This window comes from Elephantulus edwardii, unplaced genomic scaffold (assembly GCF_000299155.1).
Source record: "Elephantulus edwardii isolate Elephantulus edwardi_28Jun2011 unplaced genomic scaffold, EleEdw1.0 scaffold00068, whole genome shotgun sequence".
In the NCBI taxonomy this organism is placed as follows: Eukaryota; Metazoa; Chordata; class Mammalia; order Macroscelidea; family Macroscelididae; genus Elephantulus; species Elephantulus edwardii.
The window spans coordinates 12768252-12779238 of NW_006399818.1; the positions used below are offsets into that span (position 1 = coordinate 12768252).

The 10987-nt window shown below is 40.5% G+C and overlaps 1 pseudogene; it reads left to right on the top strand.

Moving 5' to 3' along the window:
* The first annotated feature begins 1464 nt into the window (after positions 1 to 1464).
* On the top strand, positions 1465 to 4354 carry LOC102845160 (annotated as a pseudogene).
* Positions 4355 to 10987: the final 6633 nt, after the last annotated feature.

Genomic DNA, 10987 nt, shown 5'->3' on the forward strand with positions numbered 1-10987 from the left:
TTTTCTCGTTGAGATGCTAGAGTATTTCATAAATTTCAGATATGAGCCTCTTGTCAGATATGTCATTGTCAAATATTTTTTCACACCTATGGGCTTCTTTTCACTCTAATAGAGAAGTTTTTAATGCACACAAATTTTCTTGCTAGAGGGTCCAATCATCTAATTTATCTTCTCAATTACACAAGCTTGGAAGCAGGAGTGGCATCCACTTGCAAAATTGCTTGCCTCCAAAAACCCTATGGACTTGGAGAAATGATGAAAGTTATGCAAGTGTTCAGGTCTTTCATTCATAGGGTCACTATGAGTCGTATACAATTCAATGGCATTTAACAACAACAACAACATGATTTTTTTTTTTTTTACTGTGTTTGATCGTGTTTATGTGAAACCTATTCTTGGACCAGAAAAGAGTCCTTAGAACAGAGCAAGGAAACAATGTATGATTCAAAATCAGGAAAGAAGTATGTCTTCTTCAGTCATCCTGTCTCCATATCTTTTCAATCTGTATGCAGAACAGATAACTTGAAAAGCTGGGCTTTGTGAGGAGGAATGTGGCAGCAGAATTGGAGAAATACCCATCAACAACCTGCACTATGCCGATGACTCAACCTTGCTTGCTGAAACTGAAAAGGACCTGAAACACTTTCTATAGAAGGTCAAGGACTGCAGTCTTCAATATGGATTGAAGCGCAACATCAAGAAGACAAAGATTCTTACCACTGGGACTACTGGCAGCACTATGATAGATGGAAAAGAGATTGAGGTTAAGAATTTCAGCCTATTTGGCTCCACAGTCATCACTCTTGGAACCAGCAGTCAAGAAATCAAAAGATGAACTGCATTGGGAAAGTGGGCTGTCAGGGATCTCTCTAGGGTGCTAAAGAGCAACTATTTAAGTCTAGAGCCTAAGGTTCACTTGATCCAGGCCATGGTCTTTGCAAGTACTTGCTACCTATCAGAGAGCTGGACAATGACTAATGATGGTGGGGAAAAAATGATGCCTTTGGGTTATGATGCTGGAAAAGAGGGAACATACCATGGACTGCCAAGAAAATAAACAGGTTTGTCCAGGACATAGTGAAACCAAGTTGCTCCTTGGAGGCAAGGATTGTGAAGACCCACCTGACATACTTTGGGCATGTTACAGGGGTGTCCATGTGGATGCATAACAGAAAAATAATGAAGGTCAAAGATTACAATCTATTCAATGTGTATTTCATTAAGAAAATAAAAATCTTCACCACTAGGCCAAATCATGATAAAAAGAAGATTGAAGTTGTTAAAGATTTAATCTTACTTGGATCCAAAATCAACACCTTTTGTTCTAGCAGTTAAGAAATCAAAAGATGTGCTACATTGGAAAAACTGTTGTCAAAGACCTCTCCAAGGTACAAAGGAGCAATGATGTCAGTTTAAAAACTAAGGTGTGACCTGTGCTGCTCTGCGATCGAGTGCGGCAGCTGGATGGCACCTACCCATAGCTCGCCATTTCACGTGTGCTTTGGAAAGCTGGGTGAGCTGTGATCCAAAGAGAAGATGATTGACATAGAAATCAGTGGTGATGCAATGGATTTTCACATGATATTAGGTGACAGTGGAAAAGCTTTCTTTGTAGATGAGATGGAAGAGGAATATGAAAAGCTTCCCGCTTCACTTGCCACCTCAACAAAGATATCTTTAAAGATAGAGAACTCCCTTTTGATGAAATCAAGTGGAGATGAAAGATTATCTCAGAGTTCAGGCATCTCACACATCTTAGAAACAGAGACAGTTTTCACTCCAGGTTTTGTGAAAAAGAAAAAGCGAAGGCAAAAGAAATGCAAACAAGACAGTAAGAAGGAGGATCAGCTGCTCTTGCCTCAGAGGACACATTGGATGTGGAGAGAAGCTCCAGTGATGAGAAGCAAGCCTAGACAGCAAGGGGATCTTCAAATGTTTCCTTAAAGGAAGAGGAATACAAGGAACCTTTGTTTTCTGTTCACAGGATCACTATCTGTTATCTGATGGAGACTGGTCTCCTTTGAAAAATGCCTGTTGATAGGCAGTGTGTCCCAAGAGTGATTCAGGGCTGGAGGAGAAGCTGGTTGAGAGCCTGTTGAGATCTGAGTCTGACATGAAGTGGACGTGGGGCGGGTGTCCAGAGTCAACCAAGATAAGCAAAAGAGATCTGATCATCATCCTATGACAGCTACAATTATGACTTCAAAAAATACCAATTTTCAGGTAATTCCCAGCAAAGGCACTCTCATGAGTGAAGTTAACAAGGACATATCCATGGAAGACACGGTCTGTATCATAGAGAAGTCCAAGCCTAAGGCCTTGTGTAAGCAGCCGAGCGATACAGCTCTCACTGCAGAACCTCTTGACCGTCCTCTCGAGAATCCTCCCATTTCATCTCTGTTAGATGCAAACAGTCTTCCTAACCCGTCACCAGTGGAGGTGTCCTCAGAATTAAAGCCAACTGCTGAAATAGACTCACCATCAAAGAAAGAAAAGTGTCCACAAGAGAAGCCAGCACCAGGGGCCTGACAACATTTACCTCGACGACTTTAAGACTCTATAACCTGAAGTTGCCCCTCTCTGTTTCCCTAAAAGTGAATCAGACCCTGGTGCCTGGCAGTAGCCGAGCTGGGCACACTCTCTGGCTCCCAGTCCCCGCAGTCTGTGGGAAGAGCACAGCTAAAGACAGCAGCACAGAGAGTCTCTCTGATTCTGCCATGGACCTGCCCGATGTCACTCTCTCACTTCGTGGGGGCTTCGGTGAGAATGAAGACATTTCTAAAAAAAAAAATATATATATATATACATGGAGGTTGTCATTATTGTTGTTGTTGTTGTTATGTGCCTTCAAGTCACCTGTGACTCATAGGGACCCTATGCACAAGAGCCCTAAACACAGTTCTATCCTGTGCCAACCTTGCTGTCTTAAACACATTCATTCCCACCACTCTACTGACAGAATCGATCCATCTCATCGAGGGTCTTCCTCTCCTGCACTCTGCCAAACATGATGTCTCTCTCCAAGAACCAGTTCCTCCTTGCAACATGCCCAAAGTATGTCAGACGAAGCTTAAGAATTCTTGACTCCAAGGAGAATTCTGGCTTCACCCTCTCCAGGACAAACCTGTTTGTTCTGCTAGCAGTCCATGGTATATTTAACACTCTTCTCCAGCACCACAGCTCAAAGGCATCAATTACTTACCATGAATTTGCTGAAAATCCTGGACTTACAGACAACCCCAATCTCACGATACGGATCTATAACCATTACGACAACTGAGCTTTGGATGTTTCCATGATCCTTAGATTACAAGTATTACAGAAAAGTTTACCTAAGGCAACAGCCGAATCTGGGTCAAAGATAATATGCCAAAGAAGTCTGGCCACTAGTGGTTTTGGCATAAGAGAGAAAGCATGACCAAACAATTGCCAGAGATCAAGGAGAGAATGTCTGAGGCTCATCCAACAAGCGACCTGGCACCCAGCACTCAGGAGCAGGCCAGCACCAGGCTGCCTGAAGATGACTCATCAACCGATAAGGCGTCCCAAGAACTGGAGGAATCCATCAAAGTGGAGCACATTTCTGGGGAGCACCTGCTCCATTCCCATGCCACCTCCTACAAGAAGTCCCTCAGACTCCAGGAGATAGCAAAATTGAAGCTCCAAGATGGACCAAATGATGTTGTATTTAGTACTACACTGTAGTATCAAGGGCCTGCCACTGTGTGGGGACCATTTACCTGTGGAACTGAGATGGCAAGGTCATCATTTCTGACATCAATGGGATGATAACTAAGTCTGATGCTTTCGGCCAGATCCTCCCACAGCTGGGTAAAGACTGCACTCACCAGGGAATAGCAAAGTTCTACCATTCTATCAATGAGAATGGCTCCACGTTTCTGTACTGCTCTGAAACACCATCAGCATGACCCGTGGTTACCTGTACTGGGTCAACGACAAGGGCGCGATCCTGCCTCGAAGCCCTCTGATGCTGTCCCCTTGCAGCCTCTTCTCCCCATTCTACAGGAAAGGGATAGAAACTAGAGAAGTTCAAAATGGAATGTCTAAATGATACCAAGAATTTGTTTGGCCTGTCTAAGCAGCCCTTCTATACAGCCTTTGGAAACCACTCAAATGATGTGTATGCTTACATGCAAGTGGGAGTTCCAGACTGTAAATAGTCACGGTAAACCCCAAGGGGGAGTTAATATAGGAAAGGACCAAAGGAAACAAGTCATTGTACCATCAGCTGCGAGAGCTCATGGAACACGTATTTCCTTTTCTCAACAAGGAACAGAACTCTGACTTTCGGTGCCCAGTGTTCAGCTCCTTTGAGACCCAATCCCCAGCATAAGCCTGGATCATCTGACGTGGGGAGACTCTTCACAGGGCTGGGGTTCACTCACTCCACCTCTCAGGAAGGGATGTGACTGAGTGTTGCTGCACAGAAGACATTGGGCTAATGTTTCAGCACAGCACCCACTTTCTCATTACTGGGGCAGGGAGGGCACCAGGGTCCTCGACCTAAAGGTGGGCCATATGCTTTTTCATCCACATGTGCGCTATAGAGTCCTGAGCTGGGTGCAGCTTTAATGACAAAAGTTTAAAAAAAAAAAAAGACATCTCACAAAGTAAAGTGATCTGGCCAGACCTGCTGAACTGCCACAGGTCTGGTCAGTGACGTGTACCTCACTCATGCTTGCTTCTGCCCTGGACTCTGCCTTTCCTGCTGCCCTCACAGGGCTGCGGCTCAGCTGCCACAGGCCCACTGTCCGTGCAGCCACACACGTGTGTCCAGTACTGAGCACAGTGGACAGTACAGCTGTGTGACTCCTCAGCAGGAGTCCTCAGAGTTACTTCTTAGACATGTGTCCAGAAAGAACAGGTGTTGCAGGTATATACTTGATTTTTTCAATAAAAATATTACTAGTAGAAATTGAGGTATTTTTTTAAAGAAAAAGACCTTAAGGTAAAACTTATTCAAGCCGTGTATTTTTCAATTATTTCCTAAGTATCTGAAAGTTGGACAATGAATAAGAATGACAGAAGAGTCAATGCCTTTGAGTTGGAGAAGAGTAGTGAATATCTCACAAACTAACAAAAAAAATGTTCAGCAGTTTATACCAGGAAATTTTGAGGACAACAACCTGGAAGACTGGAAAATATCTATATTTGTCCCCATTCCCAAGAGAGGTCATCCAACAGAATGTGGAATTTAGCAAGCAATGTCATTAATATTTAATGCAAGCAAAATATTACTGAAGATCATTAAAAAACAGATAAACCAATACATTGACAGAGCGTATCAGAAATTCAAGTGGGTTTAGAAGAGACTGAGACACCAGAGATACCGTTTCTGATGTCAGACGGTTACTGACTGAAACCAGAGAATACCAAAATAATGTCTATTTGTGCTTTATTGACTATGGAAAGGCATTTGACTGTATGGATTATAACCAATTATGGCTAATGTTGAGAAAAATGAGAATCCCAGAACACTTAATTATACTAATACAAAATTTATACCTAGACCAAGAAGCCATCCAAATGGAGCAAAACAATACTACATGGTTTAAAATCAGGAAAGTTGTACATTAGGGTTTTATCCTTTCTCCATACTTATTCAATCTGCATGCTGAACAAATACTTCAAGAGACTGTATGCTATGAAGAAGAATATGGCATCATAATTGGAGGAAGACTCTTGAACAATGTTATGCAAATGATACAACCTTGCTTGCTAAAGTGAAGATTTGAAAAGCTTGCTGCAGATCATGGGCTACAGCCTTTGGTATGGATTATATCTCAATAGAAAAGAAAAGAAAGGTCCTCACCCAGGACCTAAAGTCAACATTGTGACAGACGGATAAATTGAAGCTGTCGGTTATTTCATCTTTCTTAGATCAACGATCAGCACCTTTCGTACCAGTAGTAAGGAAATCAGAAGACATATTTCATTAGGTAAGTCTACCATCAGGGACCTTTCCAAAATGCTGAAGAGCAGTGATGTCAGTTTCAAAACTGAAGTGCACCTGATTCAGGCCATGGTCTTCTCAATCACCTGCTACACAACAAAGAGTTGGACAATGAATAAGGATGGCAGAAGAATCAATTCTTTTGGGTGTAGTGCTAGAGAAGAGTGATGAATATCTCATAGACTTCCAAAAGACTGAAGAGATATGTAATGGACGAAGTGCAGCTAGAGTGTTCCTAGGAAGCAAAGATGGCAAAGATTTGTCCTCCATACTTTGGACATTTAGCTAGGAAAGGCTATTCCTTGGAAAGGACATCCATCATGCTTGGAAAGAAAGAGGTTCAGAGAAGGAGAGGAAGACTCCTAATGAGATGGCTTGACCTGGTGAGTTTAGTCATAGACTCTAGTGTGTCAGAAATGGTGAGGATGGTACAGGATAGTTTAGGAGTCAGGTCAGTTGTTCATAAGGTCACTATGAGTCCTAATCAATTTGATAGCACAACCAAAAGAGGAGGCAAATATGTCTTAGACAAAGTTCACCCACAGTGCTTCTTAGAAGCAAGGATGATGAAGCTTTGCCTCATATACTTTGGACATGTTATTAGGAAGGACCAGTCCTTGAAAATGGACATTTTTCTTGGAAGAATCCGTGAAGGAGAGGAAGAACATCAATAAGACGTTTGGACACAATGACTGTAGTAGTGACCTTGAGCACATTAGGGAGGATAAGGATTGCACAGAATAGGTGAAGGCTCAGATCCATTGTTCATTAGGTAACTGTGAGTCATAGTTGACTTAAAAGCATTTATCAACAACAGCAATATATCCATAGCTAGGCAAATCTAGCTCAGAGTATACTTATGACTGTGTTCTTCTCATTTCTTTATAAAAAGCTTTTTGGCACAGTTTCTATGTCAATTCATTTTGTTGAAGGTCTTTTCTTTCTCTGGCCCTCTCCCTTTCTCAACCTTGTCTTTTTCCAAGAATTGGTCCCTTCTGATAACATGATACTGTAGAAGATGATACTTGCCTTTTAGACTAAGATATTTTCATCATCTTTTCCTCTAAGGAGCATTTGATTTCCCTTCTTTCAAAACAAATTTGTTTGTTCTTTTGGCAGTCCATGGGATATTCAGTACTCTTTGCCAACACCACAACTCAAAGGCGTTAATTTTTCTATTTATTCATTGTCCACCTTTCAGATGCACAGGCAATAACTGAATAGGTGATGGCTTGGATCAGATACACCTCAGTTTCTACACTGATATTCTTGCTCTTTAGCATTTTGGACAAGTACTCTTTTCAACAGATTTTTTTTTCCAGTGTAACATGTGTTTTGATATTTTTTTACTGCTGTTACCATAGGTGGTGATTGTAGATTCAAGTAAAATTAAAGGCTGGTAATTTCAGACTTCTTTCTATCTATCATGATGTTGCCTTTTTAATAGACAAAGTAGTGAAAGGAATTGAGGTACCATAATGATCCTATTATTCATAGGCACTTTATGTTGAATTTAGGAAATCTATTGTTCTATGCTAACTTTTAAAAAGTAGAGCTTACTCTGAACATTGTAATTGAACAGATGAAAGAAAGGACAGAAAGAAATATATTATTAGGTATTATATTATATGCATGGAAATTATCAATATGGAACCAACAAGTACATTACAAAGTGAATTGGGAAAGGAGAGAGAGGGAGAAAGTTTGCCTCACTGAATTAGTGGAAAACCAATCTTTCTGTAAACTTCTATTAAAATCATAATAAAAAGATAATGATAGGAATCTTAATAGTAAAAAAGTAAGGCTCACAAATTGATAGCCTACAAGCCTAATATGATCTATAGATAAGTTTGATTTATCTTTCACAGTGTTTGCAACTTGGGAATTTTATGTTAGAATCCATTCTTAAGGATTCTCTTCAAACTGAAAATCTTGATATGACAACATTCTTTATGTTAACATTGTGCTTAAACAGCTATATCCTGTGGCCTTAAACAAAAACTGCATTACTATGCCTATGTCTGATCTCTATAGAAAGTGGTGGCTTTGATCCTGTTATGAAATGTCTGTCTTCATTGTTGGGCTCTACAAAAGGAAAGCTGTATCTAACTACAGACTCTGTTTGTGGGATGAACTTGGGCAACCATATTTTTTTTATGATGTTTCTTCCCTCTCACTCTATCCCTTCACTGTCCTCACTGATTTCATCAGAGATGGTTCTCAATTCAAAGGTGGCCCATCGTGAAGTTTGCCAGGAAATGTTGGCCTGGCAAGGAAAATAAGTCAGGATAGTCACATTCTTCTCTTGGACTTTTGGAATTAGAAAACCAAACAACTGAAATTTGGAGAGATTGTGAAATGTTCTTAACGTCACAGCAAGTCAAAACCCTGTGTAAGATGAATTGTGTGGTAGAGAAAGCCCACCAACAGAGGACAATGCACTTGGACTATTAGGGACAGGTGGCCTGGAAAGCTGAAAATATAACTTTGTCCTTTGATCTCATTTATCATTTTCTATCTGCTGACACTTTATATACTTTATTTCCAGTCCTTAGATGCCACGGAATTACAGGCAATGTGTCCAAGTATTTCTATATGCTGTCTTCCACTTATGGAAACAATAGCCTGCATTATACTAAGCCTCCATTATACTAAGAAAGAAAGGTCCATCTGAGATTGAGAATGAAGTCTATGCTTGGAAGGCCTTGAAGAGAATGAGAAAAGAGTGTGAAGTAAAACTCAAAATCCTAAAAACAGACAGGTATGCTGACCTGCTAGAGACTAATACTAGACTCTTTGATGTATGGAAATGAAAGTAATGTCTCAATTTTCACTCAAACAATAAACAGATATAAGGTGAAGACTAACAATAAAGGGAAAGGCACTCTGTAGAACAATCAACCATTGAGATCAAAAGATCATTATCTGCCCAAGGATAAAATTTTGGAGGAAAAAATAAATATGAAAGAAGGAGAAATGGAAACAGACAACATAGGGAAAATGTGGGATAAGTGACATTACTTTTGGGGATTGTAATCATTGACAATTTCAATTAATTTGATTTGTGAATATCAGTTTCATTAATAAAAAATGTATATCACATCTTGAATGAGAAAATGTCTTTTCCCTGTAGACTGTCACACAAATCACAATAAACTGTTAATGTAAAATTATCATGTACTTAACTAAATTGCTTGTTCTTGTTAGGTGTGTCAACTGGACTCATAGACACTCTTTAGGACTAAAATAGATCATAACCTTGCCCTATCCTGCACCATTCTCACATTCTACATCAGCTCAAACAAACCTATTGTTATAGTCACTGTGTCAAACCGAAGAGTTGTCAGTCTTCCTGTATTTTACTGATCTTTTACTTTTCCCAAACTAATGTCTTTTCTAAGGACTGTACCCTCTTGGCAACATGTCTAAAGTACGTGAGAAGTGATTTCACCATCTATGCCCATGGTTACAGTTACTGAGTCAATCCATCACATTGAGATCTTCCTCTATTTCACTGATTTCATCAAGATAGATTAACACAATGACTGTTACAGTGGTCTTGAATATATCACAGATTATAAGGATAACAAAGGATAGGACAAGGTTTTGATGTGTTGTTCATAGGGTAACTATGAGTTATAAGCGATTTGATGGCATTTAACAACAAGAAAGATGAAGACAAAGCTTTATCATTCCCAAGGAGCATCCTGGTTGTACCCTCTCCAAGACATTTCTCAAGCTGAAAGAACTAAAAATAAACTCAAGCTTCAAGTTACAATATTTAGAGATGTTATAGACAAAATCGTGAATGACCCAGGAAGCATTAAAAGAAGTTAAAGGGGATACACAGAATCACTGTACTAAAAATAATTGAAAATGAAATATTTTAGGAAGTACTATATGAGCAAGTTCCCATGTCAAGGAAAGAAGAAGTTCAAAGCACACTGAGACATTTATGAAAGGAAGGAGGGAAGGGAGGGAGGGCAGGAGGGTGGGAGGGCAGGAGCATGGAAGGAGAGAGAGCGAGAGCGCGAGAGCGCCCTAAGAACTGAGCGATACCAGTTGACATGTTTCAAATGATAGATGAGGCCCTGGACACGCTCATCAGTCTATGCTAGAAAATTTGTAAGACAGCTGCCTGCCGATTGGGAGAGATTCATCATTTTATCATTCTCAAAAAAAGAGGTGATCCAATGATGAGGAAATTATCAAACAATATCATTAATATCACAGACAAGTAAAATACTTCTGAAGAGCATTAAAAAAAATGTCTAGAACAGTACATAGAAAAAGAACTGCCAGAATTTTAAGCTAGATTTAAAAGAGGCTGTAGCTCCTAAGGTATCATTGCTGATGTCAGATGGCTGAAAAACAAAGAAAACCAGAAAAATGTCTACTTGTGCTTCATTGACTATACAAAGGTATTGGACTTTGTGGACCATGACAAATTATGGCTAACATTGAGAAGAATGAGAATACCAGAACACTTAATTATGGAAAAACCTGTATCTCGTGGGAGTGATGGTGGACCAGGAGTGACACCAGACTGGGAGAAGCCACAGGAAGCAAGTAGGACAGCTGGAATCTGAGTGAGGTACTTTGTGGGGTTCCCTGCTATTTGGACCATGTGGGACCCCTTAAGCTCAAGCAGAATGAAGTGAGACAGCTGGAGCTTGAGTGATGTGGCAGACCAGTTCTTTAAGGGAAATCCAAGGCTTCCTCATATTCTATTTAGGTCCCCATGGATGCCCACTCTGAGAGCATCTGCATGTGCATATACCCTGTGCATGTCCACACATGTGTCCACCCTGTGTGCATATCCACCCTTCACACATGTCCACCCTGCACATGTACCCATGCTCTGCCTTGCATCTCCTCACATCCAGTCAACTAACTGCCTTTAGTCAGGAGTGCCTTGGACTGGCCTAGCTATAAAAGTTGTCTGACAGAATAGCCTGTGTTCACAGGCCTTTTCTCCCCAAACTGAAACAAATCTTTCCTTGTGTCAGAAGT